The 16,831-nt window shown below is 33.8% G+C and overlaps 1 protein-coding gene and 1 pseudogene across 2 annotated transcripts in view; both read right to left on the bottom strand.

Moving 5' to 3' along the window:
• ADGRB3 (adhesion G protein-coupled receptor B3) overlaps positions 1-16,831 on the bottom strand; it is a 673,565-nt gene that overhangs the window by 116,925 nt on the left and 539,809 nt on the right. The gene's annotated exons all lie outside the window — the stretch shown is intronic.
• On the bottom strand, positions 3,741-3,837 carry LOC123633714 (annotated as a pseudogene).

The raw sequence follows: 16,831 nt of genomic DNA, 5'->3' as shown, positions 1-16,831 counted from the left end.
CCCCTCTTAATACTTACCTTTTTCAATTGGCAGGATAATGGTGTATTCAGAATTTCACAATCAGAATTGATGGCACCTGACCTAAGAGATCCTTTAACATCCCTTGGTTAAGTAAGAAAACAGGGCACATGGTTACAAGTCTTACCTAATTCTCTATGGTCACTTGATTTGCTCAATTGGCTGCCTTTAAGCCTAGGTTTATGGCTCAAAACTATTATACAAACTGGGATTGTAATATTATTATTAATTTTACTTTGTATTTTCCTCTTTAACTTAGTATCTGTTACTTGTTAAATTTTTGCAGAAGTACAACTTCTAACAGAATAATGCTGGCTCAGCACTTTGAGATGATGGCAAAAGATTGTGAAACAGACAAAATTGAACTTAATAATGGACTCCAGGTAGACTTAGCCTGAGAACCACTCCCTTCAAACCTCCCCTGTTGCTCAAATGTGGATAAAAGGGTCTTGACCCTGATGTCATTCACTTCCCCCAATATGGGACCAGCAACTAGGACAGGCCTATCCCAGCACCAAGGGACATCAAAACCTAAGTACAGGATGATTTATCAGTGATACTTCCAGAGAAAAATCTTGATCTAAGATGAAAATGTGAAGACTATCAAAGTCAAAATTGAATCAATAATGTTAAAAAAAAAAACAAAAAACAACAACCTGACAAGTAGAGCCAGGGAAGGCTATGAAGAAAAGACTATCATACTTGTATGCCTAGTAATAAAAAGTATAACAAAGACTCTGCAAAACCCATAATCTTGCACAGAGGCCATTGCAACTTTATACACACAAAAAATACCTTTGCAAGGACATCTGCCCAGCAATTGCCTGTCCAACCTCTGACTGGTGTCACCCTTCTTATTGATCTTTGTAGCCAAACATAATCATTTCAAAACAATGTATAATCCTCATTTTTCCTTTAAAAATCTTTGTCTTCCTTTATCTCCCTGAATATGCACATAGTTTGCTATGCCAAACATATTCCCATTGCAATGCTCTATAAAATAAACATCATTTTATTTTAGATAGTCTCTCTTTGCTATTTAGGTTGACAATTTATATATAATTAATATATTTATATACATATGTATGTATGTGTGTATGTGTGTGCACACACACATATATTTATTGTGGATTTTAAAAATGGTTTAAAAGGGAAATATTATTGGGTATATTACTAAAGCACAGCATTGGAATTGGTGAACAGATTAATACTCTAACTAATACAAATGACTCTTATGTTCTGTCTGTCATAGTAAATCTTTTGTAGACTGAGATTAACCTTTTGTGTCAAGATCTCAAGAGACAGTAATTTGTATTGGGCTTCAAGGGGAAATTTCTATCTATATCTAACTAAAGCTTCAAGAGAATTTGGGCTGTTCTCCCTCACTGTAGCAAAGTGCACATAAACACTGACATACTAACATAGGTTCCTTTGAATTAAATTTAAAAAAACATACAAACACATTCAGATTTTGTCTTTCATCCATTACTGTCAACAAAAGATAATTAACACCCTCCACAGTCCTTTGAAGATACACACACACATCTATACCTTTAATTATTCAATAAAAACTTCATGTCAGTAGCTGTGAACCATATTTTCTTTTTTCCTCCTTTTTTGAAATTTTTAAGCAGAGACAAATCCAAAATAATAAAACTTGTTAACATATAACATTACATTTTCAAACAAACAGAATCCCACAAAAGTGTAAGAGAGCTCTTGTACGTTCTTGCTTATCTTAATATACTTTCTGAAAGCATTCAAGTAATTTGAACTATTTCTGTAATTTTTTAAGTTATTAAGTATGCAAATAATGAGCACACAATGAAGCAGGGACTGAGGTAAATGAACTACATTTGTCTTGAAAGAGTCATTTGTCTTCTACAGATGAAAAAAAATAAGCTATTACCAGGAGACAGGGTATTTTGTTTACCTCAGTCTATCACAGATTTGGGTTAAGTGAATTGAAAATGTGCTTCAGGACACATGTGGAGTCAGCATTAGGGGAAAATGAAAAGATAAAAACAAAGTGGCTAGTAGCAATTCTATTTTTAAAATTAATGAATGACCTCAGGATTATAAGGTATTAGAGTAGAGATGTAGTATTCTAGATTTTTTTTTTTTTTAAAGTTGGACCAAAATGATTCCTTTATTTTTGGAACATGTGATTTGGCAACTTTCATCTAAATCAGATTACATTTAGAGATGCTTTCATAATTAAGTTAAATTTTTAAATCAAAGTTAGAGGTTAAATTGGATATTTTAAGAAAAGTATTTAAAAGTTGAGCAATTTCTTCATCTGGAACATGGGGGATGAGAACAGGACCGACAAGGTTATACGAATTAAAGGTGAGATCAAGTTAAGTCAGGCTCATGAAGAGGAGTTTTCTTGCGGACAGGGGCGAAGGTAGGGTGGCGCGTGCTGTGTAAAGGTATTTACGTTTTACTGTATGGATAGTTATTTTTCCTGAGTGGAATCACCCATGTCACCTTCTAAGGTCTATTATAAGGTTTGTGATTCAATACTGGTTGAATATCAGCATCATTTGTGACAATTTTCACCACTCTAGTTCCCTGAACTCACTCAGAGGTTCTAACTCAGTCGATTTCCGGGTTGAGCCCCAGGACTCCCGGCTTTACAAAGCTCTATGGGTGATTCTGCAGACCAGCCCAGCTGAGGACCACTGTATAAGGCAACGTTCCAGTTTATTTGTTCCTAGTGAAAGTCTATTATCTGCACTTCAGTAAGAGATACAAAGAGTTGGGGGTGGGGTTGCAATGGAGAGAGAGACAGACAGACAGAAGACTAATAATATTTTGGATAGTGATCTTACTTGGAGAGAACCCAATGGGATCACTTTTCTTGAACAATGATTCAGACTTTCCAGAAATTTAAAGCATCAATAAAATTTAGAAATGAACAAGACCCTGAGAATATGATAGAACAGCTAGTTTAAAAACAAATAATTTTTTTTCTGGCAACTATATAAAGATATTTCTTTTTAATGTTGAAAATAACTCTCATTAAAATTCATTGCTGTTGTTCTGTATCCTACAGTTTGGTTTAGCAGGTATGTGGAGTGAGTTTGGATGAGGGTCATTATTAAGAGGTGCATTTGTGAGAAGATCTAGAGTGAGAATGCAAGTATGAGATCAAGCAGAATAATAAGATAATATATGCACTACTAAAATGGCTTTGGTAGTCAAATACTCAAGTTATTGCACAAATCCAAAAGAAAAGAGGATGGGAAAGACATACCCGTTTAGTGAGAAAGATTGTCTTAGTACAAAAAGGAATAGGTTAAAAAAAAAAAAAAAAGAAAGGGATGAAAGGTTTAGTTAAGAAGATACAGTAATAAAACCAGAACAGGGGTGAGAAAGAATAGATTTTTAAGACTGACAGTTCAGGTTAAGACTCATGACACTAATTGTTTTTAGCACATGAAAGCAAAGCCCTGCTGGGCTTGTTCACAAGTATAACTCTCTTTAGTCTATGGATCATAGATACCCTAGTTGTATTTAACTTTTGTGCTTCAGGTGAAATGAATTTCCCTAGAGAGATTCCTCCTCATTTTGTAAATTGCCTTTTTCAAGGAATTTTAATTCGAGATAGTTTTCTCTTAGTGTTTATCTTTGATTTGGTAAAAAAAAAAATGGGGATAAGCAATGAATAAGGATAGCAATACATGTACCCATCTATGGATGAACACATTTCTGTCCTTGAATACTTTCACAATCTTTTTCTGGGGGGGCGGGGAAGGCATGCCAATCTTCTCTGTATCGTTCCAATTTTAGTATATGTGCTGCCGAAGCAAGCACACTTTCACAATCTTGACCCTGGAATGAAACTGCCTTCTTCAAGATGTAAGAATATATATGGAGTAGAATAAATATTTTAAATATGCATAGAAGATATCTAAACGAGGTTCACCTGAGCATCAAATAACTGGAAGAAGCTGAGTTTTTGCTCGGATCTGCTGCTAATCACTGTACCTGCTTTAATCAACTGTCTATGTCTCAGTTTCCTCATTTGTAAAGTGAGGAGTTTGAAGGAAGTTAATCATTAAGACTCCTTCCAACAACACGTTATATGAATTCCTATGAGACACGGCACCAATCTCCTATAGCATTTAATCTGCCTGAAATTTCACTTCTCTGTGAAGCCTCCCCAGATTGATCAAAAAGCAGGTACAGACTCCCATATTTAAGATAGACTTGGAAATACAAGGGTTTTAGTTTTTAAATTTAGCCTCAATTTCTAAGCATAAAGTTAACATATGCAAGATTTGCACATGAAGCAAATATGACATATGTTTCTGCTAAATTGTTGTGGCTTCCAGAGGGTACTGCCCAACACTGTGCTGTTAGGAGATGTGAATGCTGCTTAAGAGAAACAGTGATTCCACTCATGAGTCAACTTTCTTGTGTCAAAATGCAAAAGTCATTTAGGTGCCATCATGAAAAAATATCTCTTCTCACCATCATGATTTTGGGAAGAAAAGCTTGAGAGAAAATTTTTCTGTATCATAACCAATTATATATCTGAAATATAGCAGATGAATGAGGATTTGTATTCCCTATGGACGTCAATGCTAGCATAAAAAACATTCACTGATGTCAGCGACGGTTCTGCACCAGTTAGTGTGTAAAGACAGAGCTGCTTCATTCCCTTGCCTTATAGACATCAACTGAAGAAGGTCATAGCAAAGTGATGTTTGTAGCTTCCTTTAATATCTCCTGAGAGCTACTTTTTGATAAAGGTAAATTATACCTAAAAGTAACCTCAATTTTAATGTTTATGTTTCAGTAAAGAGTCAGACTCGTATTTCCTGAAACTTTTTGAGTTAATGAAATGTAAGATGGATCCCTGTTGGGAAAATTTATATATTCAAAACATGCTGTGTGTAAAGTCTCAAACACGCTACCTTAAGTCCCCCCTAAATCCATCAGGCAGATGTTCCAAGATGATGCCTGAAACCTTGGAAAGTACCAAACCCTATGCATACTATGTTTTTTTCTACACGTACATACATATGAAAAAGTTCAATTTATAATTAGCACAGTAAGGAGATTAACAAAAATAACTAATAATGAAATAGAACTATTATAACAATATACTGTAATAAAAGTTGTGTGAATGTGGCCTCTCTCTTTCGGTCTCTCTCTCTGTCTCTCAAAATAACTTATTGTACTGCAGGTAACTGAAACTGTGGAAAGTGAAACCATGGGTAAGGGGGGACTACTGTATTATATTTAAAAAATCAATTCTTGGAATTTTCAAATAATCTTGGTGAGAAAAATTGAGAACTTGCTAATAAATGACAGAGTTTTTCGAAACACAGAAACAATTGAAAATAGCATATCATGTCTATGGTCCTAACCATTCACTGAGAAAAAAAGCATTTGTGTAAGTAAAGAACTACCATTAATAAGACCAAAGGGAATAAAAACAAAGAAAAAAACAAAATCTTCTCCTCAAAAGTATTTGCTTTCACATGCTTTCCAGTTTGCTTATCTTTTTACTGAAGGACTTCCAGTCCAAGGTGCCAAAAATTTAAACATGTCTAGAAAATATGAAATAAAATGAATAGTTAGAAATAAATAAAATTATGTTTTTTTTAAATACAGAATCACTATGAACCACAGTGATACTCTAAGTGCAGTTTCCTGTAGCATAAACCAGAATTTGATATAAGGCCAATGTATCTTGGACCCTATCCAAGGTATGCTGACTTAAAGACAAGAGAAGGATGGTTATTTTTGGTCCTTTATGACACATTAAGTTACTTTCCCCCAAAAACATATTTATACATTCACAGGAGATACAGAATGCATTAAAGGCAAGGCATGCTAGTGCTGATTTTAAATGCTTATAACCTGTTGATAAAGACAAACCCTCTAATCATAAATTAAGCTTAAATAATCTCACAAAACTTTCTATAGTCCTATATTTTAGTGTTAACAAATAAATATCAATGTCCATATGGAATACTCAAGTGTTAACAGTCAGCTCTTTTAATTCTGGTCATATTTCGGTATACACCATGAAATTTTCCATTTCTCAAGTGTAAAAATACTTTGGCCTTCATTTTCAATTTGGATTGTTGAAATAAATTCTATATAACATAAACCAAAGATTTACCATGAACACTCAGATGTTAGATATTATGGTACAAAATGGCTTAGAAGATAATTCTATCCTGAGACACAGATTCATATATATGCATATGTTTATTCATTTAAGACTTTCTCATTTTACACAGCTCTTAAAAAAGTATAAAAAGGAGCTTTTTGAATAAAACACTTGAATAATTTTATTGAGCCTCTACAATTTTCAAATAGATGAAATTAAACATATATAAATTAGCATATTTATATAACAATTCCTATTACATTCAGCAGCTCCTCCATCTTCATGTGGAGGGTCAAACCTATTTTCAGTTCCCCACATCTGATAGTTCTTCATTCTACATGAACGTTGATTCCAAAGGACTGTCTTAAGTAAATTTTTCATTCTGCTTATGGAACCTACAAATCTACTGCAAGCTGAACTTATGGCATTTCTGAAATTCTGTCAGTTCTAACACCTTGAGACTTTTTTTCTTACAAAAACATGCCTTTGTCCGCAGGATTCTGCAGTTTCCCACCAACACTCATTAAGAAAGGCCACAGCTATAGATTAGCCTTGCTGCTACTATTTTCCTTGTAAAGCATATATATATATATTTTTTTTTTTTGGTGACAATTTTCTATTCAGTAGTGCAAATGCATTAATTACTCGAATACAAAAGACTGTTGTAAAAAAATGTGGAAATATGACAAACACACCCCAAAGCAAATGAACTGCTTTGGTTTTAGATACAATTTCATCATTCACTGTATTTACTGACAATTACCATCAGGAAAGATCTTTGTGTAAGAGACTGAGGACAGATTTGGTCCATTTGCAAGGAGATAATGTTCCTAAATGCAGTTTAGACTGGTTCAGCTGTATAATAAACAAAATAATTTTCATCCCTAGTATATTAATGTATCATCACTACATTGTTGTGTAAAAACACAATAGCAATTGCTAATGTCCAAATTTTAATATCAGGACATGGGGAAATTAGAATATATGAATAAAAACACAAATTAGGTAAGAATTTTAGAATCTCAGAGCTGTAAGGAAATTACAGATGGTTTCTATTTAATCTCTTCTAGCAGAGTCCAACCCTTCTCATATTCCACCTTAGCCACCGAATATATATGCACATATTTGCATTTTACTGTAAAGAAAACTGATGTTGGGACAGGCTAGAAGGCTTGCCCAAGAGTTAGGATTTGAGACAGGAACACTTTTTTATATGCCAAATTGACTCTGAAATAGTGTCTAGGAGGAAATTCTAATATTAAGACAAAATAAAGAGATTTATTTCTGTTCCCATTGAGGAATGCCACTCTACTTCTCTTGCACTGCTCAAAGAATGGTAAATGCACTTACAGCAGAAGGCCTATAACTTACATGTGTCTGAATTATTGACTTCTGGAAGGTAGGAATGTAAAGCCTGGTAAAATACATGAAAGTATATAGCTTCACCATATAAAATCATAGATACAAAATATTTTACCCCGAAGTTTTTCTTATCCAGTCTAGTCTACTATGCATTAAAAAGGACATAATACATTAAATTTTTTTAAACTGTGACTTTATTATATTCCTCCCTTATATCCTCTTTCCCACCATAAAATGGAGAATTACTAAAACTATAAATCTATAACTGAGCACAAATCACATTGCATGCACATACACACACAATTTTTTGTGATAAAACCAGACTTCATATAAGGCATCCTTATGTAAAAAAGTTTTGATTACATGTATTTGAGTTAAATAAGATATTTTTGCAACTTTTAACTAACTTTTCTCCTGTTGATAATTGTAATTTTATAGTCAGGCTTGTTATAACCTACATGGAAAATTTACCCAGCTTAAAGAATTCCATTATTATTATTTCATTATTTTTATTTTTTGATATAACCAATGCCTTTATATCTGAGTTCATTAGTATTACACACACATTCACTGGATTATTCTCTAAGATGTTATTGCAAATAGAGAAGAGAGAAACTATAAACATGTTCTTGTTTAAAATTTTAAGGTTAAAACTAACTATATGTTCTTGAACACAGGCACACAGGAAAATATTAAAGAGCTGTAGTTGGAGGGCTGACAAAATTGGCTGCAATAATGTTAATAATTGAAGACTTATAAGCTACATGTTACTTAAAATTATTCCCCTTGTAAGCTCAGCTTTTGCTGAATCTCATCTGCTTGGAGCTGAGAACTTGCATTAATTTACACTGTACTGACTCATTTTCTTATTAAGCAAATTTGAAATGATATGATATTTTTGGCTTTGCCAGATTCTTTTCTCTTAATATCTTGTGCTTTTCTCCAGGAAGGTCAAAGAGTTTAATGTTAATCTTCATAACACTGCTGTGGTATATTCTTATCCTTATTTGACATACAGGAAAGCTGAGGTAAGTAGAAGATTACATAGAATAGATCAACACAGAAGTACTGACAGGCAAACTGCCTTCTATTTCTTATCAAGCTTTCCATTTCCTGTTGCAAGCTCCAGCAGCAGTGGTTCTTAACTAACTGGGATGCCTATCAGAATCACCCGTGGAGCATTTTGAAACTATCCATACAATTCCTGAAGGCATAGCAGAACTTAGAGACAGTGTGCGGCGGGTGAATTGGAAACTCTCCAGATGGTTCTAAATGTCCTATCACCTTTACCCTAGTTGAAAACCACTATTGCCCTAGTACAGTATCCCAATCTACGCACTTTGGTTCTTCAGTTTATTTCGCTTTATAGGTAACCCTTTTTAAAGTATTTGTCCCATTATAACAATTGAATAATTCCTGTTTGGGACCTGAACTACCCATTTAGTCTTTAGAAAAATGGCTGTGAGCCCTAATATTTTTGATACATAAAGGTAATTCGTTTCTTTAATGACTTTGAAGTTTTTCACTTTGCTGAATGCATTAACTTTAATGTTTTTAAAATTAGCAAAATTCCTAACTGTTCTTCACTTCTCTACACATGTGAATTCAATATGCAGATATTTCTTATATTGACAAGTCTTTGCCAGTATTCTATGAAAAGGATGCCAACATTACACATTATTCATGTCCCCTCCAAGTTCCAAGAGAAAGAAATAATCATGGCAGGATGAGATTTTACAAGTATAAAAATCAGCTCCTCTGCAGTGATTTCAATTCTGCACCTTGCTAGTCTTCCTCTAATCTCCAGGAATGTCTTTGCTTTTCTTATAATTCTCCCTACTAGCAGAAATAGTTGTCTTTTTTAAAATCCTTCTCTGTGAATACAATTCCATTTCTGAAAAATGGAGTTTAAGCATTTTCGTCTTTATATTGCTAGCTGCAGAGATTTCATTCAAATTCCCCTCTTTCCTGACAAATGGGCTCTGGAAGCTTAACAAGGATCCTCTTCATAGCTGGACATGAGACTGGGGCAACTGCATAAATACACTCCAGCAATCTCCACTACCAAATAACAACCACGTTTCTACAAATAGACAGGTCTGCCAACAAGCATTAAGGATACTGTGATGAGCTACCCTGCATGATACCCCGAAGAATCTAGTTTTCCCTTGATGTGCATAGCTAAGCTCCATTATCACCAAAAGAAATTACAAGTGGGTATCCAGGGGAGAATCTACACTGAAAACACGCTTCTCTCACAAAATTCATGCTGTCTCTCTCACTAAGGCAGACCAGTCAACTAAATCTTCAACAAGATTAGCGGACGAAATGGAAAATAATTAACTTTTCCCCCATCTGTGTAATGCATTTTTGCCATTTGTTTTTAATTGGGTTTATAATCACCTTCTAGCAGTGGAAATAGGTAAACAGAATTTTGTTTATATCAGATGGCATTTCTTTTTTATTTACCCCTAATAGCTAATGAAGCCAAATGAGAGGGCTACAATGGGTACAGGACAAAATGCAAAGACATTTCAGAAAAAAAAAATATATCAGTTCCAATTGAGTAAGAAAAAACACTCAATAAGGTAAATCAGACACATAATGATAAGATTTATAGCTTCAGAATTTAATGCGCAAAGAAAATACATCATTTTTTTCTTGACAGCATGAAAAGTAAAAGAAAAAAGATGATATAAAAATATTTATGCTACATACTAATATTTCCATATCAGTTAGACAGCCTCATAGGGAAAAACTGAAAAGCTCTCTAAGAGTAAAACACGATTTATACACAACAGGATCCTTTCTAGTATTAAACAAAATACACACACTCGTGTTATTACTGTGTTTGTAAAAAGGACCAGGCTCTATTAATGACACATGGATAAATGTCTTATTTTACCTTTTGAATAACAACATTTATTATGTTTGAATTAGTAGGCCAAAAAGCAGCTGTTTGCAGATATTTGGATGCTGAGCAGTTTAAAAGAGGCCAGATACAAAACACTGCCTGCACATTTTTTTAACCCAGTCAGTGAAATTTAAACATAAATGTTTTCTAAATAGAATATTCACTAATGGGTTTTAAAACATGCTCTCTTTCACTGGAAAGGAAGTCGAAGAGTACTTGCTCAGTCAAAATTCTAGTCCTTGTGCTCTTTTTAATATATATATTTTTTAATTTGAAAGATATTTTGCTCCCATGCAAGAAGTATGCCACCAGCCTCTGACTGCCTGGAGGGAAACCAAGCTGCTCATTTCTTAACTCTCCACAAATATTCTTTTTGTGCCTGGTCATAAAGGCTTATGCCCTCCAATAAACCCAAAGAAAAAAGTGGCTCAGGAGTTTTTGATCTTAGAAATAATTTTTGCCCTTGGCTGATAATGAATAAGCTCAAGAAATTTAAAGAAATAAAATCAGTCTGTAATTGCATCATGTTTTGATATATCTTAAATATATAGTATTTTGGGATAAAAATGCTCTGATTTAAAAAGGAAATATATTTAGGAAATAATCATGTGAAAAGCCCCAAAAGATAAAGGCTTGAAGGACAACAAGACCAAGGAAACAACTGCTTGGAGCAGAATATTTTTCCTAAAGCAGGACATAGTTCCTCCCACAGACACCTAATTTCTCTCCAACTATTCTTCTGTTTAATAATGAGCATTATGTCAGAGTTCCAAAACCCTGCAATTTGTGATGTCCCTTCCTTCTCAGCACCCTCATGTAATTGGTCACATCTTAATGATTTTATTTCATGAATCCAATCCATACCTATTACCACTAGATTTAAATAATAGTGTTTATTGAAAGCAGATACCAGTTCTTACCTAAATTAACCTGAAGATTCAATGCAATACAAATAAAATTTGCAACAGGTTTTATTTTTTTGTAGAAATTGACAACTTGATTCCAAAAATCTATTTGTACACTCAAAGGACCTAGATTAAACAAATCTAGACAGAAGGCTTAGATTAAACAAAATAATCTTGAAAAAGAAGAATGAAGTTAGAGGACTCAAAGTCTAAATTTCCAGACTGACTATAATGCTATCATAATAAAGACTATGGTATAGGCATAAAACTGAACATATAGACCAACAACAAAAATAAAAACTCCAGAAATTGACCCACACATACAGCCATCTGATTTTACGAAGGTATCGAAGCAATTCGATGCGAAAGGAATATCTTTTCAGCAAATGGTACCAGAACAATTGGATCCATACAGAATAAAATGAGCCCCAACTGCTACTTCATATAATACATAATAATTAATTTTATATGAATCATAGATCTGCATTAAAAGCTAAGATTATAAAGGAAGGCTTATAGAAGATAATATAGGAGAATATTTTCAAAACTTGGAAGAGTAGCAAAGATCTCTTGTAGAAGAGTCACAAAACTCAAACGATAAAAAAAGATAAACTGGAATTCATAAAACTAAAATCTTCTACTCAGCAAAAGATGCCATTAATAAAATCTAAAGAAAAACCACAGAGAAAATATTTTATGTGTACATTACAAAGGACTCATATCCAAACAATCCAAGTTAAAAAGGAAAGAATGCCTTGAACAGAACAGAATGTAAAATACCCCATAAGCACATGAAAATGTGCTAAACCTTAGTTATTTGAGAAATGTAAATTTAAAAACTCTTGGCAAGGATATGGAACACTGCTGTAACTATTGTAGGTTGCTGGTAAGAGCACAAAAATGGTATGACCATTTTTGAAACTATTCAGTAGTTTGTTTAAGTTAAAAATATTCTAACCTGTCTTCAAACCCACTAGTTCTACTCCTAGGTATTTACTCAAGAGAAATGAAAATCCATGTCCATACAGACTTTTACAAGAACTTTAAAACAACTTTATTCATGGCAACAACCACCACCACAAAACCTGAAAACAATCCAAATGTCTATCAATTGGAGAATGAATAAACAAATTGTGATATTATTCATATAATGGAGTAATACTCAGCAATACAAAAATTAATGTACTAAAACACACAACAATATAGTTGCATCTCAAAAAAAAAGTTGAGTAAAAATGGCCAGTAAAAAAGGCACTCCTTGTATGATTCCATTTATATGAAATCCTGAAATAGACAAAACAAATTCATGGTGAGAGATGAGAACAGTGGTTGCCTACAAGAGTTGGGGATTGACTGGAAGGAGACAAGAGAGAACTTTCTAGGGTGAATGATACTGTTCTATATCTTGATCAGGTATTGATTATACAAGTATATGTTGGTCCAAACTCATCACACTATTTATTGTACATTTTGCTGTATATAAATTTTAACTCAATTAAAAAGGGTAAAAACTTCCAGTTATAAGATGGATAATTTTTAGAGATCTAATGTACAGTATGGTAACTATCATAATAGTTAATAATAATGCATTGCGTACCTGAAATTTGCTAATGGCAACTATGTTAGGTGATGTATGATATGTTAAGTAGTTTGATTATGGGAATCCTCAAAACAATATATGCAAGTTTTTGTCAATTATACCTCCACAAATAAAAGCTTATGGTGTGTCAGATCCTGTCCTAGGTGCAATCTTACTCGATTCTCATAACATCTCCTCCTTACTTTTAGATTAAACAACAACAACAAATGAAGCTTAGGCATTCTCTTCACTCATTTAAAAATATTTAATGTGTGTCTGCTATGTGTCAGGCACTGGGTATATAGTAGAAATCAAACAGATAATGTCCTTTCCCTTCTAAACTTAAATTAAAATAAGATTACAAATTAAAGTAATGGCTATGAAGGAAAAAAGAAACTGGATTCCTAGGAAGAGTAAATGGGAAAACCATAATAGTGTTTTGGTTTTGAAGGAGTGAGATTTTAGGGAAGGGTATTCTAAGAAAATTACGTTTTATCTGCAGGACATGTGTAAGCTAACTAGGCTGGCCTAAGAATGGAAGAAGACTAGCTCCAGCAGAGGGAGGAGTATGTGAAAAAGCCAGGAAGCTGAGGAAAGGGCTGCATGTGAGGCAAAGTATATAAGTGATGGGACACTATTGAAAGCAGCCTTGCTAATAACTGCACCTGGACAACAGGCACAAACCAGGAATATGGTCACCTGACTGATGGCTTACAGGCTACCCTTATAATATTTCTAGTGGATGGCCAGTGTGACAAAAATACAGTGAAAGAAAAAAAAACAGTAATGAATACAAGGCAGTGAGGTAGGAGAAGTAGTACTTAGGGGCCAGGTCATGTTTGATCTTGGGTGCCATGTTATGGAGTTTGGATTCCAGTTGGAATGTAATAGAAGCTTCAGCAAACAAGTATTATGGTCTGATTTATAATTTTAAAAGATCAGCAGGCTGGTGTGTGAAGAATGGTTAAATAATTTGACCAGTGTCACATGCCCAGTAAGTGGTGGAGCTAAAAATGCTAGAATAAGTTAGAATAAGTGAAGTTTCCATTACACCTGGGTGACCTAGATGAGTGAGTCACTTTACAGTAGATCTTCCAGTTCCAAATAAGCCTGCAGATTATGGTGGCTCTGACACATCATCACTGCAGCCTCATGAGAAACCCTGAGCTAGTACTGCCCAGCTAGATTGCTTCTAAATTCCTGACTCATAGAAACAGTCAGGATTATAAGTATTTATGTATTTAAGCTACTAGGCTTTGAGATAATTTGCTATATAGCATAGATAACTAGTACAGTTACCTTTTTCTATACAATAAAGGATGTTCTTCCATGGGTATACATAATTCACTTGTTGTCTTAGTTTGGAGATTAGGAAAATACATAACAAGTTTCTAAACAGGGAAATAGACGCTTTTATTTCTAATAGAAAGAAAACAAATGAAAATAAGTATCTATATGAAAAAGAAAACCAGAACTACTTTGTATTTTGTAAAAGCAATATATAACATTTCTATCCATTAGAAAAAATCACTTTAAAATACAAATAGAATTTAATTGGCAATGGGAATGTAAAATAGATACAAATAAAGTTCATTTAAAATCCTCTAGTCCTAATTGTTTGTATATACTGATGTATCATCTACCAAAGACACATCTATAGAGATACATAAAACTATGTGTATTATAGGTTAACAAAGAACACTTACACAGGCCCTCATCATCAATATGAATGAATTAAAATTCTGTTTATAGTTCTACTGTTAACACTCATCATTTCTTCTTTACATTACAATTGAAATCTTAATCTCTGGTTCAATCCACTAACAAGCAGCCTAGCATAACTATAAATATTTTAATTTACTCTGAATTTCAAACATCTTATATTTCATAGTTAAGACCTAAACTGAACTCAATCATACGCCTACTTTCTTCGAGGCTTAAGATTTAAAATGCACTGACTAGCCATCACAAAAGAAGTGAAAAATGAACTTTAATCTCCAAATGTGCTTGTTTTTTTCTGATTATAGGCATTAGTGTTTGGTCTTTAGTTCCAAGGTTTTATACCTAATATACATAAAAATAATCCAACTTTGAGGATAAAGTGAGCTAAAATAGAGATGGAGAGGTAAAAAGAGGACTCTGTCTATGGGTGAATTTAGTGGGGAATTAGCTGGACTCTGTCATCCCTATTTTCTGCTTCAAATGTTACTTCTCTGCCCAAGGCTGTCAGATGAAAGACTTTCTCCAATGAGGGCTTTAACATTTACTGCTGTACATTAAGAAGTTCTACAAAGAGAGCCAACATTGTTATCTCATGCATTGGGCATTTGGGTTAGCTACTTTTAACTTCTTCAGTTTATAAAATGCCTTGCCTGTCTGTGAGTGATTTGATTCATTTTTTATTTCATAATCGTATATACCGGTAACCAAAATAGTCACTGTAAGTGAAGAAACTCTGTGTTTAGTTCTCGCCCTAAAGAAGAAATTCAAAGTGTTTTGCACCCCTTTTTATCTCTGCAGAAGCCTTTTCAGAAACTGTCAAAGGTCCCTGTTCCAGTTCTGCAGGCTACACAGGCTAAACCTTGGGTAGACACTTCAGAACTGAAGGTCATTTTTATATAAAGCATCAGCCTAAAAATAGGCTGGCCTTGCCTTACATTGTAATTGTTCTGTTTGTATGTATACTAGATACTTCTAGAAAACTCAAAATTGCCCAAGGTTGGCAAATGATGGTCCCAGGCCAAATCCAGCTACATCCATTTCGTTATGTCTATGGCTGCTTTTGAACTACAAAAGTAGAGTTGAGTAGATTCAATAGAAACCATATGATTTATAAAGGCTAAAATATTGACTATTAATATATGGCCATTTAGCTTCAAAGCTTGCCAATCTCTGAATTAGATTCTGGAGTATTTGTCAAAGGATTTCTCTACTATACTCTTCACATCATTCCAATCTCTCACTGAGATAAATTTTGCTTTGGTCAAAAGATCTTTAGTGATAACCTAAATTCTACCCTATTCACTTCATATTCATCCTCAGAGAGGCACAGTCTCAAAGTTAGTATCATGGGCCATTGAAAATTCTATTATAATCTTATCTCAAGGGCCTTTCATTTTTTGTGAGAATATCTATGAATTAAAATAATTCACTTTCTGTGATGTCTGCTTAGCACTTCAGTATTTTATAGTGTATTAAGTAAGAATTCTAATAAACATCATCAGCTATACTATAACATGGTTCCCTTGTTGACATTAGCAAAACTTCTGACCAATTCATATGATGTACTTAGAAGGGGGAAGGTGAAAAATCATATATGGGGAGAAATTTTAATTTCTCTGTTGGTTTGATTCTATGGGAGAAAAACAGATCATCTTCAACCTTTCTGTAAGACTCCTGGAGAGCCACTCCACTTCTCAAATTCTCTTTCAGGTATCTCTACATCAAGATAAAAATCTGATTTAACTCAACCATCTTTCCTCAAAGGAGGGTCTCAAAAGCACTCTTTAAGTCTTTAGCATTTTCCTCCACTTCCTTATCCCATCATAAAACAACAACAACAACAACAACAAAAGTGGCCTGTGTTGCAAACATTCCAGATAGGGCTCCCATTGTTGATGTCATTGTACTCCTGTTATTGCATCCCTCATTTAACAGATAGAGTCATAACTTCATTCATTCATTCAACATTTATTGATTTCATACCATGTCTAAAACAAGCACTAGTAATAATGGTGTTAAAGTCTAGAAAAAAGATAAAAACATTGCCCTTGAGAATCACAGTACAGTGGGCAAGGTGGATCAGTAAATGAACAGTTATAGAATAATGTGACTGGTGCTAAAAATAGAGGTATTCATCATGCACTATGGAAGCAGAGGAAAGTGTTGAAGGAGCTAAGATGATTTGCATAATCCAACTC

The sequence above is a fragment of the Lemur catta genome, chromosome 2 (genome assembly GCF_020740605.2).
Source record: "Lemur catta isolate mLemCat1 chromosome 2, mLemCat1.pri, whole genome shotgun sequence".
Taxonomy (NCBI): Eukaryota; Metazoa; Chordata; class Mammalia; order Primates; family Lemuridae; genus Lemur; species Lemur catta.
This window is presented reverse-complemented; position numbering and strand designations above follow the sequence as displayed.